Source organism: Sminthopsis crassicaudata, chromosome 3, assembly GCF_048593235.1.
Source record: "Sminthopsis crassicaudata isolate SCR6 chromosome 3, ASM4859323v1, whole genome shotgun sequence".
In the NCBI taxonomy this organism is placed as follows: Eukaryota; Metazoa; Chordata; class Mammalia; order Dasyuromorphia; family Dasyuridae; genus Sminthopsis; species Sminthopsis crassicaudata.
In genome coordinates, this window is record NC_133619.1 from 370,577,824 (window position 1) to 370,592,354 (window position 14,531).

Below are 14,531 nucleotides of genomic sequence, written 5' to 3' on the forward strand. Positions count from 1 at the left end.
CTATTTCTTTTAAATACATAAATATATATTCTTCTTTCAAAAGATGAATAGATATTACTCAAAACAAATTCATTAAAATACTGCATCTAAAATTTATTCTAAAACTACAATTGTTATCCATCAAAAATATCTCCTGATTCAAATTCTGTCTTCTATTATACAAAAGTAAAAGGACATTCTTTGAGGAATTTAACAAGGCCTAAATAATTATTCTCATCCATCTTGCAGTACATGTATAAATCCTGCATTAAAGATTTTGCAAGTTATAGGAATATATTGGTCCCATAAAATACATTTAATGTCAGAAGGATTCAGATGAGGCATTGGAATAATAATTGAGAAAACCAAGTGATTTAAATTAGGGCTCAACAATAGGGTCCAGCAAATCATTTTTCAGTCCTTTTCTTTCTGCATTTATATATTTTATATAAATAGATTATGCTAATAGATGCCAAAAGATGCATATCTCCCTCAATTTGAAATAAGTTCTGGTTATTCTAAACTCTCTTTATCTAAAAAGACAGTTAGAACAGCCCAAAATATTTTCATTATAACCAATTTAACATTTTCTGAGTCTTCACTTTGGGTATAATTACATACTAATTGGCTTGGGGAGAAAAAAATACTAGCAGAATATAAATCGTATGAGAGTAAGGACTCTTGATTTTTCACTGAGTAATCTAAGAGTCTAGCACAGTGTCTTAAACACCAGAGATATTTATTAATGTTTACTGAATAAAATAGTAACCAATTTCATTTTTCTTTTAAAACTATTTATAGCCTATATCAAAAACACAAATGCAGTAAATACCCAGGTTTTAAGGTGCCTGCTGCAAAATCTTTTGATATTAAAATTGGGCTGAATGCCTTAATATTTCATGCTCATGGACCAGGAGATCGTTCTGTATTTCAACAACAATACTATATGATGATCAATTCTGATGGATGTGGCCATCTTCAACAATGAGATGAACTGTCTAAGGCCATACCACCCTGAACGCCCTGGATCTCGTCGGATCTCGTCTGATCTCGGAAGCTAAGCAGGGTGGGGCCTGGTTAGTACTTGGATGGGAGAACAATGAGATGAACCAAATCAGTTCTAATAGAGAAGTAGTGAACTGAATCAGCTATACCCAGCAAAAGAACTCTGGGAGATTACTATGAACCTCTACATAGAATTCCTAGTCCCTCTATTTTTGTCCGCCTGCATTTTTTATTTCCTTCACAGGCTAATTGTACACTATTTCAAAGTCCGATTTTTTTGTATAGCAAAACAACTGTTTAGACATGTATACATATATTGTATTTAATTTATACTTTAACATATTTAACATGTATTGGTCAACCTTCCATGGTGGTGGGAGGAGGGGAAAAATTAGAACAAAAGTTTTGGCAATTGTCAATGTTGTAAAATTACCCATGCATATATCTGGTAAATAAAAACTATTTTAAAAAACTGCCTGATAAAAACATCTTAAAAATTTAAATAATAAAAAAATCTCATGCTCATTGTGAAGAAGCATCATGAAGTAACAATAATATTTAATTATCAAAAATAATAGAATTGAAAAACATGATTAAGCAAACACATTTCACTTTTCATTTACATTATTATTTACAAAAATGATAATATAAATTAAAATAATCTATTAAACAAAATATGAAAAATTATGACCTAGAGCACTGACTTAAGAGCTCACCCACAGTCAGCAATCTATCATTGTTAGAGATTTCTTTCACAGGGCCATTTGCACTTGAACACATGTCTAGTTGCCAGAAGATTGAAACTCATACAAATTCCATCCTATTATATAAACTATCCTGGGAGTGAATAGTACACTGTATTTTCTTAAAATTAAATTCCAATGGAACAGAAATTGTTTGGGAGGTAGCCTCCTGAAACTCTACAATATATTATTCTTAATATAACTGATAGATTTTAATTGAAAAATAGTCTTACTTCTAGATAATATGATTCTGATATAATATATGTATACTTTAATATATATGTATGTATATTTAGTTGCCTTATGTCATTACCATTGAAAAGTCAGAATGTTTCTCCTAAATGAATTAATTCTTTTTTTTTTTATAGTTTTTATTTACCAGATATATGCATAGGTAATTTTACAACACTGACAATTGCCAAACCTTTGGTTCATGAATTAATTCCTACAATATTCTTATTAATTATTGTAATATGAGCTTGGTTTAACACAAGAGGATATTGGAAAGAAATTACCTTCATCTTCTGACCTCAGTTTCCCCCCCACCGCCATCCTTCACTTTGTTTTCCAATTAAAGAGGTTCTTGAAAGATACGTTCAATTAAGTGCATACCTTTGCCTTCTGTGAGATTTTTTTAAGTAATATTTTTGTGAACAAAGACCCACCTTAAAAGATAAAACAGGTATAAAGAAGTATCTTGTAATCTTAAAATCAGATGGTTAACAGGTACCACAGACAAAAGCAGCAAAACATTACACTTAATCCAATCCTGGCACATTTTATTATGTTCTGTTGATTCGCTGGGCATGTTGGCTCATAGTTCTTGGCTAAGCATTAAAAGAATGAAGATTTTCCTCCTGGGAAGTGGTTTTCTAACTATTAGAATTCAGAATACCAAAGAAAATTATAGCTATTAAATCTTAAAACAGAAGATAAGAGAATGTGAGGGTTATCAAAGCTTAAAACTGCACTAACAATGTTGAGATATCTGACACATCATCATGCATCAGTTAATGGAAAGATGGGCTAAATAGAGACAGAGATAGGAAGAGAAAAAGAAAGAGAAAGAAACAGAGAGAGAGAAAGAGACAGGGAGAGACCGAATGACAGAGACAGAAAGAGATAGAGACAATGACAGAGACAGAGAGATAGAAACAGAGAGACATAAATACACACAGTGGGAAGAGGGAAAGAGGAGAGAGAGAGAGAGAGAGAGAGAGAGAGAGAAGGAGGGAGAGAATCAAGTTGATTTTACATAATTATTGTTGAAGTATATTTACTTTACAATTCAATGACTAGATAGGTGAGAAAAAGATATAAAGTTATCTACGAGTACAGAGAAAAAGTTGATTGGAGATTTATTTTAGATGGGGCTTATTCCCACACGACAGTAGTATGGAATCAATATTCACAATATACCCTTCTCTTTCTATACTTTTTGAGGCATTTTAGTTGAATGTTACAATTATACAAAATTATTTTTGCATTAATATAATTCAATTATGTTGAAGCCCTACTTTTGCCTTTCTTTCAATGATAATGATATATCGAGAAGAAAAATCAAAAGAATATTTGATAGATGAATATCTAAAAGGTATTAGCCTTAAACAGGCACTTTACTCAGGAATTCCATGCCATAATACCATCAACATGTTCTTCCATACTATGGAAATATTATACGATATAAATAATTTTGATTATTTTAGAAAATGAATTAAACAGTTCTGTTAATATAATCTGCAAGTCAGTAAGTTAATAGCTATTCTGTGCCTAGGATGGTATAAGCCTAGTGGCCAAAATCTATTTGTATACACTTCTTTTGCCCCTATTCCCATTTCTTTCTCCATAATGTCTTGCTTAGTATTGAGTATATTCTGACTCTCAAGAAATAATTAAGATCAGATAAGAAAAGCTAAATTTAGGATGAACTTTAAGATCTTATCCAGTGCTATCAACAAATTAGGAAACTGAAGCATAAAAGTTGGAAATGACTTGTCCAGTTTTCACACATCTTGTCTGAAACAAAACTAGAACCAAAAGCCAGGTTGCTTTTGTACCACATGATCATCCTATTATACCACATTATGCTTCTCTCCAATATATTTGCCTTATATCCATAGAATTGTATTCAACTAAATCAATACCAATATACCCTATGGCATGATCTTGCTATTGGAAAAATAAAATTCTATGAATTAAATTTTCTAAATATACTCAAAGATTTACTTAAAATTTTTTAAAAATCACCTCAAATTGTAATGATCTCTATAATGATATTCTGCTAAGACATATTGTTTTATTGAACTAATGTGGTTGTACTGTATGAATTCTTCATGTTTATAGTCCTAAAATATGTAATAAAGACTGAAAAATAAGTGAGTAAACTTTGAAATGTTTTGTTATTAATTTATGTAGGATGTACCAACTATGAAGAAGTTTTAAAATTTCCCTATTGGGGGCAGCCAGATGGTGCAGTGCATAGAGCACCAGCCCTGAAGTGAGGAGGACCCGAGTTTAAATCTGGTCTCAGACACTTAACACTTCCTGGCTGTGTGACCACTTAACCACAATTGCCTAAAAAAAAATTCCCTATTGATATTTTCAACATCATAGCTTAAAAATGTTGGATTTTGAATGATTTCATTAACTGAAGAAACATTTCTTCCTTCCTTCTTTATTAGACTCCTTAATTTGGAGTCTAGCTTAAGGGTGTCTTTTCATATTTAGTTTTATATCTCTTTCAGTAATTACTTTTGGAAGCACACTGGGAAATGGAAATAAAGTTGGTCAGTTTATGATCTTTTAAAAATTATGTAATTAAAAGTCATAAAAGTGTAATTTAGTTACTGAGCACAGAGGATTCCCGAACAGAAATCTTCAGGGATGATTTTTCTATTGTGTTTGAATCTCTGTCTTTGGATGTAAAGTTCTCTGTTCTAAGAAGTAAATACAGTACGTATGACAATAACATGAAGCAAATTATAAAAATGAAATACTGCTCTCACTATGATTAAAGTTGCACTTATTTCAGCTAAGTGTTGTAAAATATACCATAGCTCCTTTCTGCATGTGTTGGACATTAAATCTTACCTTGATTTATCATGTTGCAAACTTTTGAAGACATTCTTCTTAATGCACATATTCAATCACAGCTGAATAGCACACTAATGTATTATATTCCCTGATGAGCCAACCAATTTAATATCTTTGCTAATGCCAGTTTCCAAACAATGCAGCCTTCCTCATTGGCATTCAAGCTCAATAGCTAATAACAATTAGATTTCTTCACAGTATTGTATTTTGCTATTGTCATTCCAACAACAGATGCTTTCCTTATAATCCAATGAACTGACTCAAATGTAAATGTCAGGCAGACCTCCTGAACAAGTGGCCCATGAACTTGCACCAAGGGAAAGGAATGAACATCTGTTTCATCATAATATATATTTAATTCCATTATACTTATTTTCAGTATTTTGCATAATCTTCAACACTTTTGCAATTTTTGAAATTCAGGTGCCTCTTCAGTGAAATTAACTTTCTCTAGGAAACCATGGAGAGTTTCTCCCTTTCTCCTTCTTCTTAAGGATTCCACTATCCTCCCTACCATCCAGATTAGCAACTTAAAGCAACTCTAAAGAGTCATTATTACCTCTAGGAACATTAATGTGGGTTTATTTGGGCATCTCATTTTGAGTAAAATGAAACAACCATTGAGAAGCCTTTGGAGAATGTCTAGATTACCTGCCATAGCTGCCTCAGCATTCCCTCCCAAATGGATGAAGATAAACTCTTTAAATTGGCTGTTTAAATCTTTAAAACTGGTTAAGATTGAGCCTGTCGTTCCTCTTTTCTAACAGTTTTCTGCTTCAATTTTTTTAAAGTAATATTTTATTTTCCCAATTACATGGAAATAAAAATAATATTCATTTAAAAAAATGTATTTCAATTTTCTTCCTCCTTTCAATTGCCCTCTCCCTAGGACAGTAGGGAATCCAATAAAGGTTATATATAAGCAATCACATAAAACATTTCTATACCAGTCATATTTTTAAAAAAGGAAACAGAAAAAAAGAGAAAAAGTATAAAATAATATTCCTTGATAAGTATTCAGAACCCAGCAGTTCTTTCTCTGGATATCAACATCAGTTTCCATCATGAGTTCTATGAAATTGTCTTGTATGAATGAATTGCTGACAATAGCTGAGTCATTCACAGTTGATTATGATAAAATATTGCTGTTATTTTGTATGATGTTCTCCTGCTTCTACTTTACTTTGTATTAGTTCATGCAAGTGCTTCCAAGTTTTATTGAAATCATCCTGCTCATCATTTTGAAAAGCACAAAAACAGGAGGCAGAGCCAAGATGGCAGAGAGGACACACACTTCTTTCTGAGCTCTCCTACTACCCTCACAGTAAACAATGAATCCAGTGTCTGAAATAGTGCTGGACTGACAGAATTCACGAATATTGGTAGTGCAGCAAATTATAAGCAATAGATAATTTTGAAATCACCAGAAAAGGTCTGTTTTGAGAGGGTGTGGGCATGGGAGGAGGCCAGCATAGGCTGAGCAGATGGGAGTGGGCAAAGGGTGCCTCTATGGGGCAGGGTGGAGAATGTATGTGGAGAACTCTATCACAATGTTGGCTACACTGACTTGGTTATAAGCCAGTGGGGAAGTAGAAAAGTTATAAAATATCCAACACAAATGCAAAAGATAAAGAGTGAACCCCAAAGAGCCAGAATGTCACAGGACCTGGTCACACTAACCCAGCACCAAGAGTGACTCAGCACAATCCCAGCAAAGCTCCTAATCCCTGGAAGCTTGGAAACACCTTTTTTTTTTTTTTTTTTTTTTTTTTTAATATAAAGGCAAAGTGAGTTCTAACTATAGACAGCTTCTATAGTGAAAGAGAACATATTTCAAACCCTAAGGAGATTAAAAACAGGTTCTTTCCAGATGAAGCCCCAAAGGGTGATATAAGCTGGTCCCCACCAAACAAGGTGTTCTAGGAGAAATTAAAAAGGATCTTAAAAGAGAGCTAGAATAAAAATGGGGAAAAGAAAGGAAAACTCTGCAAGAGGGTTTGGAAAAGGTATATCACTCATTAAAAGACAGATGTGATAAAATAGAAAAAGAAAACCTGAAATATAAAATGGAAAAGGTAAAGAACTCCCAGGAAAACAGAATTTGTGAATTGGAAAAATAAAATAACTTCTTAAAAAATTGTGAAATGGAAAAAAAAAATCCATAGAACAAAATAACTTATTTTAAAACTCAATTGGACAATTACAAAAAGAAATTTAAAAAAAGTAAATGACACAATAAAAACTACATTCATTGAAAAGCTAGGGGAAAATAGAGCAAAAAGTAATTGGAAACTAAATAATCTCATCCTAAATAATGAATGGGTGAAACAGCAAATCATAGACACAATTAATAATTTCATCCAAGAGAATGACAATAATAAGACAGCATACCAAAATGTGTGGTATGCAGACAAAGTGGTAATAAAGGGAATTTTTTTTTAGCTCTAGAGGCTTACTTGCATAAAATAGAGAAAGAGAAGATCAACAAATTGGGCTTACAACTAAAAAAGCTAGAAAAAGAGCAATTTAAAAACCTCCAATAAAATACTAAACTTGACATTCCAAAAATAAAAGGAGAGATTAATAAAATTGAAAATAAAAAAAAATCTGTTGAATTAATAAACAAAAACTGAGTTGTTTTATGAAAAAAAAAAACACAAAATAGATAAATTTTTGGTAAATTTGACTTTTAAAAAGAGGAAAATCAAATTGTTAATCTTAAAAATGAAAAGGGAGAACTTTCCACTGATGAAGAGGAAATTAGAGCAATAATTAGGAGGTACTTTGCCCAACTTTATGCCAATAAATTCAATAATCTAAGTGAAATAGATGAATACCTACAAAAATATAAGTTTTCCAGATTAATAGAGGAGAAAGTAAATTGCTTAAATAGTCCCATCTTAGAAAAAGAAATAGAACAAGCTATTAATCAGTCCCTAAGAAAAAATCCCCAGGACCAGATTCATTTGCGTGTGAATTCTATCAGACATTTAAAGAACATAAATCTGATACTATATAAGTTATTTGAAAAAATAAGGAATGAAGGAGTCCCGCCAAATTCCTTTTATGACACAGACATGGTACTGATATCTAAACCAGGTAGGACAAAAACAGAGAAGTAAAATTATAGACCAATCTCCCTAATGAGCATTGATGCAAAATCTTCAATAAAATATTAGCAAAGAGATTATAGAAAATCATCTCCAGGATAATACACCATGACCAAGTAGTATATATAACAGGAATGCAGAGCTGATTCAATATTAGGAAAACTATTAACATAATTGACTATATCAATAATCAAATTAACAAAAAACAAATGATCTTCTCAATGGATGCAGAAAAAGCATTTGATAAAACCCAACAGCCATTCCAGTTAAAAACACTAGAAAGTATAGGAATAAATGGACTTTACCTTAAAATAGTCAGTAGAATCTATTCAAAACCATAAGTAAGCATCATATGTAATGAGGACAAATTAAAACCATTCCCAGTAAGATCAGGAGTGAAACAAGGTCGCCCACTATCACAATTACTATTCAATATTGTATTAGAAATTCTAGCTTTGGAAATAATAAATGGGAAAGAGATTAAAAGAATTAGAATAAATAATGAGGAAATCAAATTTTCACTCTTGGCAGATGATATGATGGTATACTTAGAGAACCCCTGAGAATCTACTAAAAACTTATTAGAAATAATTCAAAGCGTTAGCAAAGTTGCAGGATACAAAATAAATCTACATAAATCATCAGCATTCTTATACATGATAACAAAATCCAACAGCAAGAGATACAAAGAGAAATTCCATTTAATATAACTGTCGGGGGCAGCTAGGTGGTGCAGTGGATAGAGCACCAACCCTGAATTCAGGAGGACCCTAGTTCAATTCTGGTCTCATTCACTTAACACTTCCTAGCTGTGTGACCCTGGGCAAGTCACTTAACCACACAGCCTCAGAAAAATAAAAATAAAATAAAATAAAATAAAATAACTGTCAATAATATAAAATATTTGGGAATCTGTCTGCCAAGGGAAAGCCAGGTACTTTATGAGAAAAACTACAAAACACTTTTCACACAAATAAAATCAGATCTAAACAATTGTGAAAATAGTAAATGCTCTTGGATAGGTCGAGTGAATATAATAAAGATGGCTATACTAACTAAACTAATATATTTATTTAGTGCTACAGCAATCAAACTCCCAAGAAGCTATCTTAGTGACCTAGAAAAAGTAACAACTGGAATTGTTCTGGAAGAACAAAAGATCAAGAATTTCAAGGAAACTAATATTAAAAAAAAAATCAAATGGAGGTTGTCTAGCTGTACCAGATCTAAAACTATATTTATAAAGCAGTGGTCATCAAAACCATTTGGTACTGGCTAAGAAATAGAATAGTTGATCAGTGGAATAGGTTAGGTTCACAGGACAAAATAGTCAATAACAATAGCAAGCTAATGTTTCGCAAACCCAAAGATCCCAGCTTTTGGGATGAGAATTCACTATTTGACAAAAACTGTCTGGAAAAATTGTAAACTAGTATGGCAAAAACTAGGCATTGGCCAACACTTAACCTACCATATGCCAAGATAAGGTCATAATGGGTTCATAATCTAAACATAAAAAATGGGCTTATAAATAAATTAGAAGAATATAGGATAGTTTACCTCTCAGACCTATGGAGGAGGAAGGAATTTGTGACCAAATAAGAACTAGAGATCATTATTGATCACAAAATAGAAAATTTTTATTATATCAAGTTAAAAAGTTTTTGAACAAACAGAACTAATGCAGACAAGATTAGAAGAGAAGCAATAAACTGGGAAAGGATTTTTACATTCAAAGTTTCTGGCAAAGGCTTCATTTCTGAAATATATAGAGAATTGACTCAAATTTATAAGAAATCAAGCCATTCTCCAATTAATAAATGGTCAAAGGATATGAAGATGAACAGACAATTTTCAGATGAAGAAATTGAAACTATTTCTAGTCATGAAAAAGTGCTCCAAATCATTATTGATCAGAGAAATGCAAGTTAAGACAACTCTGAGATACTACTACATACTTCTAAGACTGGTTAAGATGACAGGAAAAGATAATGATGAATGTTTGGAGAGGATGTTGGAAAACTGGGACACTGATACATTGATGGTGTAATTGTAAATGAATCCAACCATTCTGGAGAACAACTTAGACCTATGTTCAAAAAGTTATCAAACTGTGCATACCCTTTGGTCCAGCAGTGTTATTACTTGGCTTATATCTCAAAGAAATCTTAAAGAAGGGAAAGGGTTCCACATGTGCAAAAATATTTGTGGCAGCCCTTTTTGTACTGTCTAGAAACTGGAAATTGAATGAATGCCCATCAATGTTATATGAATGTTATAGAATATTATTGTTCTGTAAAAAATGACCAGCAGGATGATTTTAGGGAAACCTGTAGAGATGTATATGAATTGATGTTAAGTGAAATAAGCAGAACGAGGAAATCATTATATACAGCAACATCAAGATTTTACGATGATCAATTCTGATGGATGTGTCTCTCTTCAACAATGAGATGATTCAAACCAGTTCCAATTGTTCAGTAAAGAAGAGAATCAGCTGCACTCAGAGAAAGAACTATGAGTGTGGACCACAACATACCATTTCCACTCTTTCTGTTATTGTTTGTTTGCATTTTGTTTTCCTTATCAGGTTTTTTTTTTCTGTCTTTCTAGATCTAATTTTCCTTATGCAATGAGATAACTGTATAAATATGCATATACATATTGGATTTAACATATACTTTAACATATTTAACATGTATTGGACTACCTGCCATCTAGAGGAGAAGGTAGAAGGAGGGCAAACGTTGTTACAGAAGGGTTTTTCTAGGGTCAGTGTTGAAAAATCACCCATGCATATGTTTTGTAACTAAAAAAGCTATAATAATTTTTTAAAAAGCACAAAATAATTCCATTATAATCATAAACCACAACTTATTCAACCATTTCTCACTCAATGGCATCCCCTCAATTTTTAATTCTTTGACACTATAAAAAGAACTTTCTTTTTTTTCAAAAGGGTTTTTTTTTTCTTTCTATTATTTCTTTGGGATATAGAACTAAAAATGATATTGCTAAATCAAAGAGTATGCATAGTTCCTTGACTGTTCTATGGGCATAATTCCATATTGCTCTCCTGAATGGTTAGATCAATTCACAATTCTATTAACAATAAATTGTTGTCCCAGTTTTAGTACATATCACCCAAAATTTGTCATTTTCCTTTTTGGTTCAATTAGCTATGTTGAAAGGTGTGAGGCAGTTCAGAGTTGTTTCCACATTTTTTTAATCATTCTTCATTTCTAATTTTTAATGTCTATTTTACTCATAGAGTAAATCCCAGTTTATTCACTGAGGACATTGTGAATTGAACTATTAGAAGGAGAAGGATTTTCATTCTCTCCTACCTCTTTTTTCCTGATTCTAAAAAATGTGTCTGAAAGATACTTGCTTTTGTTCTGAATTGTTTTTTTTTTCTTTAATTTAATGTGCAAAAGGTGATGCCCATGAGATTCAGATTTAAAGTCACAAAGAAATTAGAACCAGAATAGAAGACAGGGTGGTGCAGCCAAGTTGCATGGCATGGAAGGCCTAAAAAAAAAAAATGTCTGAAACTTATAATTGAGAGAGGTTTTGGACTTGAAACTGGGACTGTATTCTTTAGTTCAGCTATAAACCATAAGCTAATAATATAAACTAGATTACAACTATAAGCCTTTCCATCACCTTTTCCTTCAGGGTCTGAGGTAGTAGAGAAGAGGAGTGGTAAAAACCATATGGAGAGTAAATTTGTATATTGGTCAGTATAACCTTTGAAGTAATTTGTGTGTATGTGTGCATAAAACCTAATATGAAATTTACTGGCAAATGGAATTAAGTTGGAAAAGACTCATAGCTAAACTTGGGAAAACTGGAAGTGGGCTTTGTTGCCTTTAGCAGAGAGTCTAGATACTCCATATTCTTTTATGGTTACCAGAGAATACAGGAGAAAGAAGTGAAATGTAAATATTAGTTCACAGATCAAATGTAAAATCTCTTTGGCATCAGAAGCTCTTTATAACATAGCTCCTTATATCTACCCACATACTCTTTAGTTCAATACCACACTCTATCTCTCCTTTCCTCATGGGTGGAATACTTTCTCTTCTCATCCATGCTTCCTGGCTTACTTAATTCCTTCAAATCCCATCTAAAATTCTACTTTTCATAAGAAGTCTTTCCCAATCCTTAATATAATACCTTCCCTCTGTTGATTAATTCCTATGTATCTCATATGTGCTTGAACATAATTTTTTTATGTATTAAATTATAAGCTCTTTGAAGTCAAGAAATGTCTTTTGCTTTTCTTTCTTAGTCCAGAATTTAGCACTATTCTTTGTTGATTGACTTTGTGATATCTTACCATAGCACAGGTAAATTCAATTCATACATGTGTAATGTTTAGTCAAAAAGCCTACTTTTGAAAAATTATGGAGCTATCCTAATAGCAACCTTCTTTAAAGTAGGCTATGTACATGACAAAGATGCTTGAGTAGAAAAATTATCAAAAGCGGGAGGGAATGGTGGAAGATTTTGTATACAAAAAAGCTATAAGCAAAAGATTTAGTAACAAATATAATGATGTGAAGTTTTAAGAGACATTATTGAAGATTTTTAATGGAGACATAAGCCACATTTGGACAGCGAGAATAAACTAAGGGTAAATAACTTATATTAAAATAGGCTGAATTAAGTGTGTAGACACCTACAAATTTACTTTTAAATTATAGGGTTAAATATGAATTTGTGGAATCATTACTCCCATTCTTTTTCATGCAAGATGATATATATATATATATATTACGCCAAAACATAAACTTTTCACAAGAACTAATAATGACATCACATCATTTTTATGGGTACTAAAATCTGTTTAAAAGGCTATAGTAAGGAAAGTGTAGTCAGACAAAGGCCACAAAATCACAATAATTACGTCTGTTTCATGCAGTTAGTTATTTTTATCTTTTAGGTATTCTTCAAGAATTTTCCACAAAGTTTAAAGAAATGTGGCCTCCAAGTCCCCCAAATTCCTTTAATTGTAAATTCTAATTCTAAACAAATTTTTGAGCATAAGAATCCATATAAAGATGGAATGAAACATTTTCCAGCCAAAGGCAGCTTAGAAGATCAGCAGAGAAGTTCTGTAGCATGAGAGTAGGAGTCTAGCACACAATCTCAATATAGTACACATGAGAGTACCCTTAGCCCCAAACTAGTACTAGCAATGCAGGGATAATCCAGGGGCCCTCTGTATCATTGGTGTTACTGATGGCTTCTAAACCTCTCAGCCCAGAGTTAGCAAAGAGAACATGAAAGGTCAGGAAGAAGTATTTGTCAATGTTCAGAGAGGCCTTGGGAAACCAGCAAATCAGGAGTGGGATAGAAAACTGATAGAAGCAGCTTCCCGAGGTCTCCTCTCTCCTCATAGCACTGAGGAAGAACTCTATTGCTTTACTACACTAGATCTTTTTTTTTTTTTTTTCCCCTGAGGCTGGGGTTAAGTGACTTGCCCAGGGTCACACAGCTAGGATGTATTAAGTGTCTGAGACCATATTTGAACTCGGGTCCTCCTGAATTCAGGACTGGTGCTCTATCCACTGTGCCACCTAGCTGCTCCTACACTAGATCTTTAAAGTCATTGTGGAGTGGGGACACCTCGTAGCTCTAGAGCAAAAAAAAGAGCACTTATGGTTGGGTCCCTGGAAGGATTGCTGAAAGCACTTTCCACCCTGGAAGCAGAGCTCTATTTAACATAGAGCTAAAAGCTGAGTAATAGGCTAGGGAAAATGAGCAGACAACAAAAACGTTTCTGACAATAGAAAGTTACTATGGGGACAGGGAAGATTAAAACACATACTCAGAAGAAGATAACAAAGTCAAAACTCCTACATCTGAAGCCTCAAAAAAAAAAAAAAAAAAAAAAAAAAGAATTTCTCTCCAGCCACAGAAGAGCTTAAAAGGGATTTTGAAAATAAAATAAGAGATATAGAGGAAAAAATTGGAAGTCAATCGCAAGTAGTACAAAAGGAAATATAAGAAAAGGAGAAAAATGGCTTAAAAAGTAAAATTGGCCAAATGGGAAAGGAGGTACAAAGGCTCAGTGTAAAGGCTCACTTGAAAAATCAGAATTGAGAAAATGGAAATTGATGATTTTACAAGAAATTAGGAAACTATAAAACAAAACCAAAAGAATGAATAATAGTAAACAATGTGAAATATCTCATCAGAAAAACAACTTACATGAAAAATAGATCCAGGAGAGATAATTTTAAAAGTATTGATCTACTTGAAAACTATGATTTTTTTTAAAAGAGCCAATATATCATTTTTTAAGAAATTAACAAGAAAAATTATTCTGCTATTCTAGAGCAAGAGGATAAAATGAAAATTAAAAGAACCTACCAATCACCCCTTGAAAAAGATCCCAAGATGAAAATTCCCAGTAATATTGTAGCCAAATTCTGAAACTCACAAATCAAGGAAAAAATATTGTAATCATCCATGAAGAAACAATTCAAGTATAGTGAAAACATGCTCAGAAAAACATAAAATTTATCAGCTTTAACATTAAAGGATTAAGGGTTTTGAAATATGATATTCTGGAGAGAAATGGAGCAAGGAT